Source organism: Notamacropus eugenii, chromosome 3, assembly GCF_028372415.1.
Source record: "Notamacropus eugenii isolate mMacEug1 chromosome 3, mMacEug1.pri_v2, whole genome shotgun sequence".
Taxonomy (NCBI): domain Eukaryota; kingdom Metazoa; phylum Chordata; class Mammalia; order Diprotodontia; family Macropodidae; genus Notamacropus; species Notamacropus eugenii.
In genome coordinates this window covers 483,580,332-483,598,350 of record NC_092874.1, presented here as the reverse complement: position 1 = coordinate 483,598,350, position 18,019 = coordinate 483,580,332, and positions in this window count along the sequence as shown.

The window sequence follows — 18,019 nt, the reverse complement described above, 5'->3', positions numbered from 1 at the left end:
GACTTGCCCAGGGTCACATAGCTAGTAAGTGTCTGGGGTCATATTTGAACTCAGGTCTTCCTGACTCCAGGCTCAGAACTCTATCACCTTGTACCACCCAGCTATTTAAAGAAAACAACTGGATACAGAATAAAACTAGACTTTAGATATGGAAGACCATTTCTGAGACCATCTCATCTAGTCCTCTCATTTAACAGATGAGGAAACCAAGTCTGAGAAAATTTAAGTGACTTGCTCATGGTATTAAGTAGTAGAAGCATGTTTTGAACAGGGGACTCCTGACTCTAAACCTAGCACTCTTTACATTATATTACTTCCCACAAAATGGAACAGAGTGTGACATCTAAGCATATGGGCAGCCTGTTAGATAAATCCATCAAATAAGACAATATTTGTAAAATACTTAGCACAGTGCCTGGGCACACAGTTGGTACTTAATAAATGTTTCTCTTCCCCCTTCCCCAGCCCCATCAGCAGATAGGTCCTAGTCATAGACTGCTAATGGATGAAATGCTGGGGTCAGAGCTGAATAGAAAGGTGGTTTGGTTCGCTTTCATTTGGGAAATCATGGCATGACATTAACAACCCCTAACTGTCCTCTGCCGTAACAACCCACTATTTCAGCACTGGGACTCTCCCATTGATAGAGACATGACTGTGACTGACATGGCATGGACCATACTCTTAAAATCAAGTTCTGGGTGACCCAAGGCAATGGAAAGACTCATGTTGCATATGAGTTGTCTGCAACTTATTATTAGAGTTGATAGGCAGGCAAGGCCAACTGAGACTGAACAATTAGGTGGGCTGGTCCTTTAATGAGAGTGAGGGATAACCTATATATGGTATCTGCGATGCTTTTCATCTCATGATCTCAAAACACTGTCCTGTGAACATCTCCCATAGTTATTATCATAAACAATGTCTAATTTTATAGATGGAGAAAGTTTCATGAAATGTAACCTGCCAAGGCTAAAGGATGTGCTAAGAATGCTGGTGTAGTTAGAGTACTGGATTACAGTGCATCTGCCCATGACTTCCAAAAACACCAAGTCCCAGCAGAAAGAGGCTTCAGTTTGGTGTTGGGAGACATGAATTCAAATCTGTCCTCTTACTTACTAGCTGTATAACCTTAAGCAATTGACTTACCCATTCTGGCCCTCAGGGTCCTCAGTGGTAAGTGGAGGGTGGTCAGCTTCTGAACCTTAGCACCCCTTCCGATTCTAAATCTCTGACCCTATGGGATTCTGTAAGGATTTGGAGCCTCCATTTTTCCATCTTGCATTACAAAATGAGGGAGTTGGACTAGATGCCCTCTTTGGTGTCTCTCAGCTCTAGCAATAAGATCCCATGATTCCCCACTGTTCACTGATGGTCAAGAGAAGGAATTTTTCTTCGCCTGGAAACATTGGCCCATTAGGGCAGAGTAGTCATCTTAGAAAAGTGTTGAATTTCATGTTACTTCCTCCAATAAAAACACATGATTTAAGAGCCTTTTTTGCTAAATTCTGTTTTTAATTTTTTTTTAAAATGTCATCAAATAGAAATTTCTTAGATCAAGATTTTAAAACAGGAAATGTGACTCAGGGAGCTGGATCTCCCCCAAGGAGCTGTCTCCCCAGCTGTGAAGAGCTGTTGCAATGGGGAGGGAGCTGGAAGTGGGGCTGCTGGAATACAGTGGGGGGATGGGGGACATTGAAGACTCTCCAGAAGGTGAGAGAAGGAAGGGGCAAAGCCAGTTCTGGACACCCTGGGGTAGGTGAGGGGGGCAGGTGGGGGAGGAAGATGCCTTCGGGCCAATGAGCTCTCTCCAAACTCAGACTCTGGGTGATGATGGAGGGCAATTCAGAGGGACCTTCTCCCACACCAGGGGGAGGAAATTGCTGAATCCTGAGCAATTGGAGCAATGAATGGCCACTGATGGTAATTACAGGCCTGCCCTTGTCTGCCCAACTCCAGGCTGCAGACCCAGAGACTATTGTTTTCTTTGGGGGGGCCAGGATGGAGGGAGGTGTTCCTGGTTATTTTTAGTCTGAGCGATGGACGTGCCCTGATTCAGTCACTCTCTCCTGATCTCTGAGGTATTGTCCAAACCCCAGGTTTTTCCTGTGACAATGTGATGGTGTTTCATGAAGGGTAGAGAGCCGGGCTGCTCATTTCAGACACCCCCCAGATTTCAGGATTACATTGAGATGTTCCATCTGGGAAGAATCACTATAGTTGATTTTTTTTTGACCTGGTATTGTGGTTTCATATATGATGATGTATGAGCTCATGTTTCCATGGTACTAAGGACTTTACATCTAATGTCTCATTGATTCTCACAACAGCCTGTGAAGTTAATTACCTCATTTTATAGATGGGGAAACTGAGGCCCAGAGAGGTTAAGTTACTTGCTGAAGGTGACACAGTTAGTATCAGAAGAGGGATCCAAAGCTGTTTTCCTAATTCTTCAGCACCCATTCTCTCCGCTTTACAAAGATCATTTCATTTGTCCCTCACAACAACCCTGTGAGGTGGGTACTACAGATATTAGCATTCCCAATTTACAGATGAGGAAACAGAGATCAGAAAGGTTTAGTGATTCATCCATGGTCCTGCACTGAATATGTCAGAGGAAGGGTTTGGTGGAAGGAACTTGGTCTCCAAAGTCAGGGGACCTAAGTTCAAATTCCATTTCAGATGCAAATGGTATATGAGACCTTGGGCAACTCACTTCCCTGCCTTAGGCTCATTTCCTTCTCTGTAAAATGAGAGGTTTGGGCTGGACATCCTTGAATCCCTTTAAGGGATTTAGAGGTCATGATCCTATGAAGTCCTATCCCTTGTCATCATGACAATGATGGGGGCAGAATGAACCTTTCCTGGGCATATAGACACAGGCAATATGGTCATTTAAAAAACCTCTCCTTGGTAACCAGAAAGGCTTCCCCTCCCCCCACTTTAGGGGAGAGAGCCTTCATTGGACAGTTACAGCAATGTGTAAGGAACGAGCCCAGCTCTGGTTGTCTCTGACTTGAAGTCCAGAAAGCTTTGCACTACCACACTCAGACCAGACAAGGAGAACCCAGGAAAGGCCGGAGGAAGAGGAAAGAAGCCCCCAGGGCTGCCCCCTCCTCCTGAGCCACCTAGAGCAGCAGCGGGGCAGAGATAGGGCATCCTCCCAGGCCACAACAGGCTGAAAGGATGAAGTGCCACAGTTGCCCTGGTTCTCTTCCCTCCTCCCAAATGCTTGCATTCTCAAAGGAGAGAAAACAAGTAGCAGCTTTACTATGGAGAAAATAAATACAGATAAATGTAAGAGTGAAATATTGGGGAAGCTGGGAGGGTGGAGGGGCCGAGCAGATGAGGGCAGGCAGAGGGGAGGGGAGAGGGGATTCCAGCATTGCAAAGGCACATAGAAGGAGATGATGCTGTTTGTCCTTCATCTTTGAAGGGACTGGTGACATCACAGGTGAGGTCTTGATTTGTTTGTTAATCGGATTCAAGTGAGGCAGAGCTTCCCAAAGTCTCTCCTCCTGAGTCATTGAAGTCTAGTGGCAGGACAAAAGTTAGTCACTACGATGGCCAGGATACAGTGGATGACCTTGGCATCTTCCATGTCTGACAACACTCCGAGGGCTTCACCTGCCTCAGCCACCTCCAAGGCTATTATTACAAATGGTTCTCATTTGCCCATTCTGTCTGGAGAAGTCTTCATATGCTGGAGGTAGACACTCCCCTAATTCACCAGTTCACCTTGGTTACCCTAAACCTAAACCTGGTTTAGCCCATTGGTCCAGATGATTTACTGGGTGTGTCTGCTGCATATGCTACACTTTCTTGCAGTCACAAGTGACAGATGAGTGCCAGGTGGTTGAACAGCCCTGAAAAGGGCTCAGGAAACCCTCCCACCAGATGCCCTGGTCCTTCCTGAACCCCTCATGCCCCATTCTGCATGAAGAACAGAGGGAAGGCCACTTTGGCCAGATAGCAGAACGAGGGCTGGACTATTGTCAGAGAAGACTTTGGACGCCCTCTGTCTAGGTTCATTCTGGATCCACCATATTATACACACTTCCATGTTCATCCTCTCCCAACAAACCATTTCAGCATATTACTTCCCTCCTCAGAAAACTTCAATGGCTCCCTATTACCTAAAGCTTAAAGACCTTATTGCCTGCTCTGGCATCCAAGGCCTCTGTAATCTGTCATAGCTATACTCCTAGTATTCTTGATAATTAAACAAACTGCTCTGCGTTGTTTTCCTTTGACTTTGGTGCTCTCTCATTCTTAGATGATCTTTCTTTTTACCATTCCCCTTCCAAGCCTTTCAGAATCTGCTTTTCTAGCATCAAGGAGAAAGTCATTTCCTTTATGGAGTTGCCATTTATGAGAAAAATTCAATTCAATATCATTCATTCAACATATTGAGGCACCTACTATGTGCTGAGAACTGTGCTTTGTATCGAGGGAAACAAAGACAAAAAGTAAAAGTAAACCAGTCCCTGCCTGCCCTCAAGGAGCTTGTATTCCAGTGTGATCTTTTGGAGGGCAGGAAATGTCTTCTGCCTCTTTTTATGTCCCACTTAGCATGTAGTAGGGGCTGGATAAATGGGTATTTATTGATTGATCTTTTACTAAAGTGTGTATAGGGCATACATCCAATTAAACAACCATCTATTAAGTGATTGCTATGTGCCAGGCCCTGATCTGGGTGCTGAGTCCTCCAGGACAGTGAAACTATCCTGATACATTCTACTACGCATGAGGGAAGGCAACCCATTATGCAGCCAGACCAGTAAATGGCAGGGTAAGAAAATTAACACTGGAGGAGGGTGTTACCAAAGAGGTAACAGCACCTATGCTAAGTCCTGAAGGAAGGAAGACCAGAATTCTGCCAAATGCTCTTGTGAAGGGCGTGCATGCCAAACACATGGGGAGGTGCTGGGCTGGGAGCAGCTTCTGTGGAGGCTGATGGGAAGGCAGATTCAAAGAACCACTAGACAGATAACCTGGGTGGAACAGACAGTGTGTGATAGCAAGGTAAGGATGCAGCTGCACTGTCAGGAGGCATCAACACTTGGTTCTAGACACAAGAAGGAGTCACTAAGAGTGCTGGAACAAGGCATTGCCAAATCAGGCTAAAGGTGGTCCTCATGCTGTCCATCCTTGAGTCAGGGCTGCGGGGTTGGCACCGGGGCTTGAGCCAAGATAAGGTTTAAAGAAAATAGTGAAAGGAGAGTTTTGGGGAAGAAGAAGAGGATTTCTGTGTGACTCCAAGGTGGTCCCAGGTGAGAAGAAAGAATGAGAACTTATGATAAACTGCACTGAAGTGTGGCGGACCTCCAGACTTCTCAGAAGCTTTCAGTAGTACAGGCAGAGGATGGAGAAGTTATTGGGGAGCAATGACCTAGGTCTGGGAGGTGGTAGGACCTTCATAGCATCAGAACAGATTCAAGGATGGAGACCAACATGGAGGACCAATTCTCAGAGCTGAAAGGGACTCCATCCCCCTACCATGTATCTTCCAAGTGACCTCCAGCCTCGCCTTGAATACCTCTGCAGAGGTGGTTCCCACTGCCTTGGAAGAGCCCAGCGCACCTTCAAATAACTCATTCATGGGGAATCATTTTTTCTTTGCATTCCACCAAGACTTTCCTCTTTATAACTTACACCCACTGCTCCTATATCTGCCTTTGGGACTGGGATAGATTCCCCCTCCTACGTGACAGCCCTTCTTCCAAATTCTTGAAGACAGTCATCATGGCTGCCTGAATTTTCTCCTCTTCAGACATGGACTCTGGGCCCTTTCCCAATGCTGGTTTCCCTCTTCTGGAAGCTTCCTAGCTTCTCAATGTCCTTCCTAAAGAATGGCGTTCAGAATGGAATGTTATCCTTCAAATGAGGGATGAACTTCCTTTTTATTTGAAAGCAATTTTGCTTTGAGATTTTCAAGATTCCAGACAAATCCCTTCTTAGCAGCTCTCCTGATTTGCTTCTTAATGGCACTGTTATCCTTAGTCCCTTGTGCTTGAAAGTTCAGCTCAGACTGTCATAATTGTCCTCTTTCCTTCACTTCCCATATTGAACCAGTCACAGAGCCCTATCTATTCTTCCTTTGCAATCAATTTTTTAAAAAATTGCCAAGCGTTTATTATGTGTCTACCAAGTAGTAAGCATTGTATTGGGTGATTTTGTGTGTGTGTGTGTGTTCATAGATTTTATACGCATCTATTTTCTATTCCTGGTCCAGAGTCTCATCAACTCATGCCTGGACTAGTCCTATAGGCTGGTAATGCACATTTCCAGCTTCCAGTTTTCCTTACTTCAATCTGCATATGATAGTCAAATTAATTTTGTTTTAATAAAAACACTTTTCTCAATGTTTAAAAAATAATGGGCAGAGCCAAGATGGCAGACTAGAAAGACACACTTATGCTGGGTCTCCCCACACAGCCCACAAAATACCTGTAGAGAGGGGCTCTCAACAAATTCTGGAGCAGCAGAAGTGGAGAACAACTGAGTGGAGGAGATTTCCAGCCCAGGGTGACCTGAAAGGCCCACAGAAACGTCGGTTGCACCAGATGCTGAGCCAAGCACAGAGCCCAGCCCAGCCTTGGCCATGCAGCATGACAAGACTCTGGGAGGAGGACACCTTGGGGGTGGAATCTCCAGTCTCAGCAGCTGGGCCTTAGATCCCTCAACCCACAGGCACCAAAGGTCAGTGACAGGGTTTTATCAGCTGGCCAGGAAGGGAGAAGGGCCTTCCCATAGCTCTGGCAGCAGGCAGTGGCCACAGAGCCTGCACAGCAGCACATATGGAAGCTCCATTGTTGGAGCATAAAACCCCCTGGGGGCACTGAAGAGCTGAGTCTTACCTCAGCCCTGGGTGGAGGCCCTAGTAAAGCTGGTCTTTGTCTCACACTGAATGGTGGCCCTGCCCATCCAGCTTATCTGAAAACCAGCTCCCAGTGCTGACTTAGCAGAACTGGAGGCCAGGTAGCTATGGAGAGGCCAATGCTAAGATTCTGGGCATAAAAATCCCTTTCTGCATCCAGACCAGTACACGCTTGATCGTGCCACTTTGGAGGAACTGAGATCTCATGGATTCCCAGAGTATACCCTACTCTTGACAAAGGACCCAAAAGTCAAGTAACTGGTTGGGAAAATGCCCCCAAAAGGGAAAAAAAATGAGGCCATAGAAGGTTACATTCTTGGTGAACAGATATCTCCTCCCATCCTTTCAGATGAGGAAGAACAATGCTTACTATCAGGGAAAAATATAGAGGTCAAGACTTCTGTATCCCAAACATCCAAAATTAAAATTCAATGGGCTCAGGCCATGGAAGAGCTCAAAAAGGAATTTGAAAATCAAGTTAGAGAGGTGAAGGAAAAACTGGGAAGAGAAATGAGAGAGATGCAAGAAAAGCATGAAAAGCAAGACAACACCCTGCTAAAGGAGACCCCAAAAATTCTGAAGAAAATAACACCCTGAAAAATAGGCTAACTCAATTGGCAAAAGAGGTTCAAAAAGTCAATGAGGAGAAGAATGCTTTAAAAAGCAGAATTAGCCAAATGGAAAAGTAGGTCCAAAGCTCACTGAAGAAAATAGTTCTTTCAAAATTAGAATGGAACAGATGGAGCCTAATGACTTTATGAGAAACCAAGAAATCACAAAACAGAACCAAAAGAATGAAAAAATGGAAGATAATGTGAAATATCTCATTGGAAAAACAACCGACCCGGAAAATAGATCCAGGAGAGACAATTTAAAAATTATGGGACTGCCTGAAAGCCATGATCAAAAAAAGAGCCTAGACCTCATCTTTCATGAAATTATCAAGGAAAACTGCCCTGATATTCTAGAACCAGAGGGCAAAATAAATATTGAAATAATCCACCGATCACCTCCTGAAAAGAGATCCAAAAAGCGAAACTCCTAGGAACATTGTGGCCAAATTCCAGAGCACCTAGGTCAAGGAGAAAATATTGCAAGCAGCTAGAAAGAAACAATCCAAGTATTGTGGAAATACAATCAGAATAACACAAGATCTAGCAGCTTCTACATTAAGGGATTGAGGGGTGTGGAATATGATATTCCAGAAGTCAAAGGAACTAGGACTAAAACCAAGAATCACCTACCCAGCAAAACTGAGTATAATACTTCAGGGGAAAAAATAGTCTTTCAATGAAATAGAGGACTTTCAAGCATTCTTGATGAAAAGACCAGAGCTGAAAAGAAAATTTGACTTTCAAACACAAGAATGAAGAGAAGCATGAAAAGGTAAACAGTAAAGAGAAGTCATAAGGGACTTACTAAAGCTGAACTGTTTACATTCCTACATGGAAAGACAATATTTGTAACTCTTGAAACTAATTAGTATCTGGGTACTGGGTGGGATTACACACACACACATAGAGACAGAGTGCACAGAGTGAATTGAAGAGGTTGGGATCATATCTTAAAAAAATGAAATCAAGCAGTGAGAGAGAAATATATTGGGAGGAGAAAGGGAGAAATGGAATGGGGCAAATTATCTCTCATAAAAGAGGCAAGCAAAAGACTTATTAGTGGAGGGATAAAGAGGGGAAGGGAGAGAAAAACATGAAGTTTACTCTCATCACATTCCACTAAAGGAAGGAATAAAATGCACACTCATTTTGGTATGAAAACCTATCTTACAATACAGGAAAGTGGGGGATAAGGGGATAAGCAGGGTGGGGGGGATGATGGAAGGGAGGGCACGGGGAGGAGGGAGCAATTTGAGGTCAACACTCATGGGGAGGGATAGGATCAAAAGAGAATAGAAGTAATGGGGGACAGGATAGGATGGAGGGAAATATAGTTAGTCTTATACAACACAACTATTATGGAAGTCATTTGCAAAACTACACAGATTTGGCCTGTATTGAATTGCTTGCCTTCCAAAGGGAAGGGGTGGAGAGGGAGGGAGGTAAACAAGTTGGAACTCAAAGTGTTAGGAACAACTGCTGAGTACTGTTCTTGCCACTAGGAGATAAGAAATACAGGTAAAGGGGTATAGAAAGTTATTTGGCCCTACAAGACAAAAGAGAAGATGGAGACAAGGGCAGAGAGGGATGATAGAAGAGAGAGCAGATTGGTGATAGGGGCAATTAGAATGCTCAGTGTTTGGGGGTGGGAGGAGGGGACAAAAGGGGAGAAAATTTGGAACCCAAAATTTTGTGAAAATGAATGTTAAAAGTTAAATAAATAAATAAAAATAAAATAAAATACAATAAAAAAGTTAACAGGTGAGAAGTAAACCATTAAAATTAGTTTTAAAAAACCAAAGAACCTGACTACTGATGGCTACTATGGTGACAGAGAAGATCAGAGCTCAAACTCAGAAGACAATAGAGTCAAAAAGGCCACTTGCAAAAAGATTCAAAGAAAAATGTAAAATCATTACAAGCCCCAAAGTTCTTGGAAGAGCTTCAAATCAAACAGGAATGGTTAAGGAAAAATAGGAAAAGAAATAGAAATAATGCAAGAAAATCAATAAAATTATGAAAGGAAAGTCAACCAATTGGAAAAAGAGATCCACAAACTTGTCAAAGAAAATAGTTTAAAATTAGAACTGGGCAAGAAGAAGTTAATGACCTAATAAGATGTCAAGAAATAATAAAACAAAAGGAAAAATTGAAGGGAATGTAAAATATTTCAGTAGAAAAATAACTGACCTGGAAAACAGATCAAGGAAAGATAATATAAGAATTGTTGGACTGACTGAAAGATGGAATAACATACATCTAGTAGATATCAACATCTTTTTAACTTAGAGTGAAATAAGTAACGGGATAGGATAAGGAAGGGACTCTTAGAAGTGTGTGTAGATTAAGGAGGCAATGGTGAGAAGTAAATTAGACTTCTGAGAAGGGATAGGGTAAAAGTACACACAGAGAGAAAGAAAAACAGTGAGGAAAAATAGGATGGAGGAAAATATGCAAGTACTAATTATAACTTTGAACATGAATGGAATGAGCTCAACCATAAAAGGAAAATAGATAGCTGAATGGATCAAAAACTAGAACCTGAAAATTTGTCATTTATAAGAAATACATTTGAAAATGAAAGGCACACATAGAGTAAAAATGAAGGACTGGAGCAGAATTTATTATGCTTCAGCTGATGTGAAAAAAAAACAGGAGTAGCAATCATGATCTTAGAGAAAATTAAAGTTAAATAGATTTAATTAAAAGAGATAAACAGGGAAACTACATTATGTTAAATGGTACCATAGAAAATGAAGTAATGTCAATACTAAACATGTGCACCAAATGTTATAGCATCAACATTACTAAAGGAAAAGCTAAATTAATTACAGGTGGAAATAGATAACAACACTAAAATAATGAAGGACTTTAAACATTCCTCTTTCAGAACTAGACAAGTTTAACCAAAAAAAATAAACAAGGAAGAAATCAAGGATATTAATAGACTCTTAGATAAACTAGATATGATAGACACCTGGAGAGAATTGAATGGGAATGGAAATATATATATATATATATTTTCTCAGTGGTACATGACAGCTTTACAAAAATTGATCACATATTAGAGCACAAAAACTTTATAGCTAACTGCTATTAGGAGATATGTTAAATGCATCCCTTTCAGAGGAAAATGCAATAAAAATTTCATTTAATAAGGACCATGGAAACACAGATTCAAAATTAATTGGAGACTAAATGACCAAAACTTAAAGAATGACTGTGTTAAAAAACAAGTGATAGAAAACAATAAATAATTTTATTAAAGAGAATGATAAAGGTGATATAACATACCAAAACTTATTGGATGCACCGAAAGTAGTAATCAGAGGAAATTTTATATCTCTAAATAGAGAAAATCAACAAACTGAGTTTGCAAAAAAACCTAGAAAAAGAACAAATTTTAAATTCCCAAATTAAATACTAAATTGGAAATATTAAAAATTAAAGATAAGAGTAATAAAATGCAATGTAAGAAAATCACTGAAGTAATAAATAAAACTAGGAGTTAGTTTTATGAAAAAAATCTATAAAATAGGCAAACCATTGGATAATCTGATTTTTAAAAAAAGAGAAAAGAAAATCAAAATATTAGTAACAAAAATGAAAAGGGTGAATATATCACTAATGAAAACGAAATTAAGGCAGTTATTGGGAGTTGTTTTGCCCAATTATATGCCAACAAATTTAACAATTTAAGTGACATGGATGTATACTTGCAAAATACGTACAAAAGCATATTCCAAATTAACATGCATGCATAATATTCCAAATTAGCATGTCCAAATTAACAGAAAAAATAAAATATCTAAATAGACCTATTTTAGAAAAATAAATTGAGCTTCCTAAGGAAAAAAAAGAAAGCTTCAGACCCAGCTGGATTTGCTAGTGATTTCTACCAAATATTTAACGTTCAGCTAGTTCTGATAGCAAATACATTATTTGAAACAATAGGCAAAGAAGGAACCCTACCAAACTCCTTTTATGCAACAAATATGGTGCTGATACCTAAAACAGGAAGAGCAAACAGAAAAAGCAAATTACAGACCGACTTCCCTAGTAAATGTTGATGCAGAAATCCTAAATAAAATGCTAGCTAGGAGACTACAGCAATACAGGACAAAGATTATACATTGTGACCCAGGTAGATTTTTATCAAGAATGCCAGGCTGATTCAATATAAGAAAAATGATTAACATAATTGATTACATCAATAACAAAAGTAACCCAAATCAAATGATTATATCAACAGGAGCAGAAAATAGATACAAAAAGCTTTTGATTTTTTAAAATAATTTTCTTATTTAAAAAAAAAGCACTTGAAAGCATAAGTATAAATGAGAAGGATAAGAAACTTCTATCTAGAACCATTCTCAAGCATTTTCCAAAATGAGAACCAGCTAGAAGCTTTCCCAATAAAATCAGGAGTAAAACAAGGGTGTATGTTTTCACAAACAGTATTCAATATTGCACTGGGAATGATAACAATAGCAACAAGAGAAGAGAAAGAAGCAGAAGGAATCAGGACGGGCAAAGAGGTAATTTAAACTATCTCTTCTCACAGATGGCTTAATGGTTCACTTGGAATATCACAGAAATTCAACTAAAATGTTACTTGAAACAATTCATAATTTTAGCAAAGTAGCAGGATAAAAAATAAGCCTACATAAATCATCAGCATTTTTATATGTCACCAACAAAGCCCTGTAAGAAAAGACAGTAAGAGATATTTCATTTAAAATAAGTGTAGATAGTATAAAATGTCCAAGTATAATTGCCAAGACAAACTCAGAAACTACATGAACATATTTATAAAACACCTTTGTATACACATAAAGTCAGATTTAAATAACTGAAGAAATATTAATTGTTCATGGGTGGACTGAGTCAATATAATAAAAATGATGGTTCTCCTTAACCTAACATACTTATTCAGTGCCATCCCAATTAAATTACAAAAGGAAATATTGAGCTAGAAAGAATAATAACAAATTTCATTTGGAAAAACAAAAGGTTAAAAATATCAAAGGAATCAATGAAAAAAAAGTAAGGAGGTCTAACTGTACCAGATCTTAAATTGTACTATAAAGTGGTAATTGTCAAACTGCCTAGTATGGCCTGAGAAATACAACGGTGGTGGATCAGTGGAACAGAGTAGATATATAATACACAGTAGGAAATGACTGCAGTAACCTCCTGTAGGATAAATGTAAAGATTTAAGTTTTTGATATTTGAATTCACTATTTGATAGAAAAAAACATTTGGGGGAAAATTGGAAAGTAGTCTGGCAGAATCTAGATATAGATTAATATCATCTTACACCATTTACTAACATGTGTGTTTGTCCCTCATTGCCAAAGAAGAAATGCCATCATGCCATCAGAGAAGTGATGACATGACTTGCACTTGACTTTGTGTTGAGTGAGGGAGGGATGTGCAGGTCACCAGCCTCACTTCTCCTCCAGAGCCATCTGAATCCAGTGACCAGATATTCATCAGGATGACTGGAGATGACCCGGGATGAGGCAATTGGGGTTAAGTGACTCGCCCAAAGTCACACAGCTAGTGGGTGTCAAGTGTCTGAGGTGAGATTTGAACTCAGGTCCTCCTGACTCCTGCACTGGTGCTCTATCCACTGCACCACTAGCTGCTCCATTTACCAACATAAGGTCAAAATGGATATATGACCTGGATATAAAGAGAAATATCACAAGTAAATTAGAACATGTAACATATTGCCAGTCATATTAATGGATAGGAGAAGAATTTATGAATAAACAAGAGATAGAGGAACATTGTGAGAAGTGAAATGGATAATTTTGGAACTCAAAATATAGCATTTTTTAAAAGAAGCTAGAGGTTAAATGCTGGTTATACAAAGACAAAACTGAAAGAGCCTCCGCCCCCTAGGATTGTACATTTTAAGGATAGGCAGTCAACATGCATAAAATGCTTCCCTGGGTCCTCATTCAACATATGGGTGGTTTAAATGGCTCCAAAGATGCTACCCTTACTACAAATCTCTCAGATGGTAGGTGAGGACAGGACTGACAGATTCTCTGGATTTGAAGCTAGTTGGACTAGCCCCCTCCAATTTGCCAGTGATAAAACTGAGACACAGACAGGATGAGTGACATTCCCATGGGCACACAGGAAGGCTGAGCCATTGCTGGAGGTCACAACTCTCAGGCTCTCCCAGTCATAGCATCCTGTCTCTCATGTCTGGAAGTCTGGGTGTGTCCCTTTGGTAGGAGCACCCTCACGAAGGGTTGCTTGGGGCAGGTGAGTGAGGATCAGCTCACTGACCCCTCCTAGGGCAGCAATAGGATAAACCTCTGCCCAGGAGGGGTACTGAACCTGAAACCTATCTTCCAAGCATTCTTAATCTCTAGGACCAAGCAGGGATCCATGGGAGATGCAGAAACTGATAGCACTTGATATCACCACTTTCTCCTCAGCCAGAAGGCCAAAGTGGATGAGCTCCCACTGAGGGGCTCCCCTGGTCAGTCTCATGTAAATGAATGCAACCTGGCCCATGCATATCCTCTTTTCCTTTGGAAATAAGTGTTTGCCAGAACTATGGTATTTCTTCCTCATCATCTTGCACTTACCTTGCGCTGATGTGTCCCATTCTAACTCTCTTGTATCCAAGAATGTCAGAACAACCTCAATACTTTTCTTTTTAGTTTAGACCTTGTTCTATCTGGGGCTTATCATACTTCCTGCACACATAGTGTAAAATTTATAAAGCTCTTTTCTTGCCACATATCTAAACCTCTCCACCAGGGTTTCCTCAGCTCATCCCCAAAATCAAGACTTCTCCCTGCTTTACTCCATGTGGAACCACTGACAGGCTTCCTCATCAGTAAGTGTGAATAACGACGACTGAACTACCGAACCTGCCAGATTATTGTGAAGAGTGCATACATCATTCTGAAAGCACCAGAATCTCATGTTCATCTCATAGCTCCAGACCTAAAAGGGACGGCAGAGGTCATCTAATCCAGCTCCTTCATTTGTGAGGCAGGGAGCTGGTGTCCACAGAGCTGAGGTGACCTTCCAAAGACATGTAAGGAATTAGGATTCCCCTGACTCTGAGTTCAGCATTCTGACCTCGGAATGACATCATCTTGCCTTCTTCCTCAGCTTCCCAGAAGTGGGAAATTCACAGGTGACACGAGTTTGATTGGCTCTCATTATACAGGTGGGGAGACCCGTTTTCATGTAAATATGTATCTCCAGAGACAGCCGACTGTGGCATAGGGGAAACTCTCCCCCAAGGGCCACCTTTAGCTGAAGTCCCCACTGGGAATGAAAGAGGAGGAAGCCAGAGCTTACCCTTCCCAGGCTAATAGCCATAGCAGACCAAATCCACAGCTTGTAGGGACATCAGAGGTAAGGTCATCTCATGCAACCCTCTCATTTTACAGATGCGGAAACTGAGGCCTTGGGAAGTGACCTAAGTAAGCCCAATGTCACCTAAGTTGTAAGCATCCGACTTAAACCCACATAGGACTTATAGGACTTAAACCCACCCTCTCTCACTCCTAAGCCCCTTCTCAAGAAGCAATCAAGCGATTATGTGATCTTCCTTCTACATGAGAAGCAGTAAGGCACAGTGGTTAGAACACTGCCCTCACAGTCAGAAAGGTCTGGCTTGGAGTTCAGCCTCAGACACTTGCTGGCCATGGGGTCTTACAAGTCTCTCTCAGCCTCAGTTTCCCCATATATAAAATTAGAACCCTAACAGGACCTGTGGGGAGGATCACATGAGGGAATGTGTGCCCAATGCTGTACAAAAACGCTCATTGCTGTTATCTCTCCCTAGGACCCTACACCGGAGACTCTCTGAGAGTTTATCATTATTCATTTATTAGATATCATTGCTGTCTCTCCTGGGGTCTCTACCCCACGGGGTCACGCCATGGCCAGACATGTGAGGAATACAAACATTGGCTTTAGAATCTCCGAGGAGGATCCCCACATCTGGCTGGGGTAGAAGGCAAAATTACTGTAAATGTCCTTAAGGAAGGCTGTAAGTCATGAGCAGGCCACAGGAAGGGCTTGGTGATGGAGGAGGATGCCTCTTTCTTGTTTGAGGGGACTTTGGATGAGCACAACATGAGTTTGGAGGCTGCATAGAAAGAATTTAGAGGATGGAAAGGGAAACTGAGTCAGAAATTAATTGGACCCAGAAGCAGGCACTACAAGATGAAGTTGAGAAGGAAAAGCAAGAGCTGAGGGCTGAGTCTCAAGTAGAGCAAAGAGATTAAAAGCTGAGCCACAACTAAGTGTCTCAGCACCTCGGGAAGGGAGAGAAGGGGGGCGGGCCCCACTTTAATTGAGAAAACTGAGATCTTGGACAGATGAAGGACTGGCCTACTATCAGGTGGGAAATGAGACGCAGACATGCCCACCTGAGCACCCCAGACCCCTCACAGTTTTACAAGGAGGCATGTTGCCCTTTGGACAGGAAGGCAGAGCCAAGTAGTCACCCTGCAGAGAAGCTGGGAAAGCCAGACCCTCAAACTCCCACCCCAGGCCAGAGCATGGCCTCTTCCTGTCCTTTCTTCAAGGGGAGGAACAAGAGAGCTGCTCTATGGCTGTGGGGGAGAAAGCAGCAGGTAGAAGTCTGAGGTAAAATACAGGAGCATAATTAATACCTTTTTTGATAAAAGAAAGTTCTAGATCCTATTCAAGTGTAACTCTTTGCCATTTTGCAGGAGGATGAGGACTACTTTCTCCAAGGAAGAGGGGAGGAAGGCCCTGCTTGTGTGAGTGCTGGCAGCTGAGCCACTGACCTCTGAGGACAAGCTCTCCTGCTGTGGCCTCCTGGGAACACTAGCCATGGCTTCTTAGCTGGCACAGATGGCATCAATCCCTGCCCTGGGCCAGCCAGACTCCTGTGGATGCCTGGCCTCCCTCACCTCTCATTCACTAGGCTCTAAATTTGGATGAAATTGGAGTAGGTGAAAAGCAAGAGACCCTCATGTCCAGCTCACACTCAAGAATCAAATGTCTGCTTCTCTGAGGATAAAGACTGTGGGTTTTTTGTGTATCTCTGCTACTAGCACAGTCATACAAACACTGCCTAACTGTTGTCTGCTTATTTGGCATTCTCTGCCCTCACAGAGCTTCTGATCTGCTAGAGAGATGCACCAGGCAAATAAAGTAAGGAGTGATACATGATCCCTAACCTGGGAGCTCTTGGCTCAAAGTCTGATGTTTTGGTAACCATACATCGATAAAATTAGTTTCCTGGATCATCTCTGTACTTTGCACAGTGTATTTGAAAGCATTATTCTGAGGGGGAGGGGGCACACAGGCTTTACCAGACTACCTGAAGAGGGGGAAGGGAATGTCCACGACACAAAGAAGCTGGAGGACTGGAGTCCTAGAAAGATCTGAGGAAGGAGTGAGCCCTCCCTAGTGGTGGCAAGCTGGGAAGTCTTCAGGACGAGGTGGGTCTTTGAAGGAAGAGCAGGACCTCTCCAAGAGGAAGGAGAAAGCAAAGGGGTCAGGCTGAAAAACTGTTTGTTGTTGGGACAGGCTAGGACAAATCCCTGGAGGAACTCCCAGTCCAGTTAGGTTGGTTTCTGAGTCCAGATTAGATAGTTCAGGTCCACATGAACTGTGCAGAAGCAGACCTGTAAGACCCTAAGCATGCCTTCCCATTAGTCATCATGGGCCCTACATTCCCCATGCCCTAGCTGTATCATCAGGAAGAACAAAGCCAGGAGAAGCTGGGGCAGCCTTGCTGGACATTGGGGGAATTCCCACTCTGCCCCCAGACAATGTTCTGGCTGTTTCTGTGTTTCAGGAAGGCAATGTCACCAGGACTCTGGACAACAGGGCCCTTTTGTCACCAATGAAAAGGCCTTCTAACTAAAGGATCCATTATGGCAAGGCCAGGCATGGTCATAAAAATTGTTTGATATCAATGTCTAAGCTTCTGAACTCAGTCCTGAAGGCGAGAGGGGGAGGTTACTGGAAAGTGTCTGCTTCACTCAGACACTTTGGTCTGGAGTTTTTCTTTTTTCATTTTGATGAGCAGGAAGGATCAAACTATATGATCTTAGAATCAGAGGACATCAAGTCACTCACACAAGCTGGTCTCATCTCCTGATCAATAACTCTTTTCCTTTTTCTTCAGCTACATAGAGAGAAACAGAGACCTGGAAGGAAAGGGAATTGAATTTTGCTAGAGTTAAATAGAACAACAATAAAAGGATTTTCCTTTATCTCCCTCCCCCTCCTTCCTCTTTCCCAATTTATGACAAATATTTCATAAAAGATAAAATAAAAAGAGGAAATGGGTTGGTCCTGTATGGAAGGGGGAGGGATAAGTGGCAGGTGGGTGTCATGTGAGCTCCATTGGCACCTTCTCTATGCCAGGATAAAGTGGGGAAACTTTGGGTAGACTTTTTGTGGTTGACTTATGGGAGGACATGGGCAAATGTCGCAAAGGATGAGCAGACTTGGAGAGGCTCCAATCTGTACCACTGGAGAATCAACAGACAATAA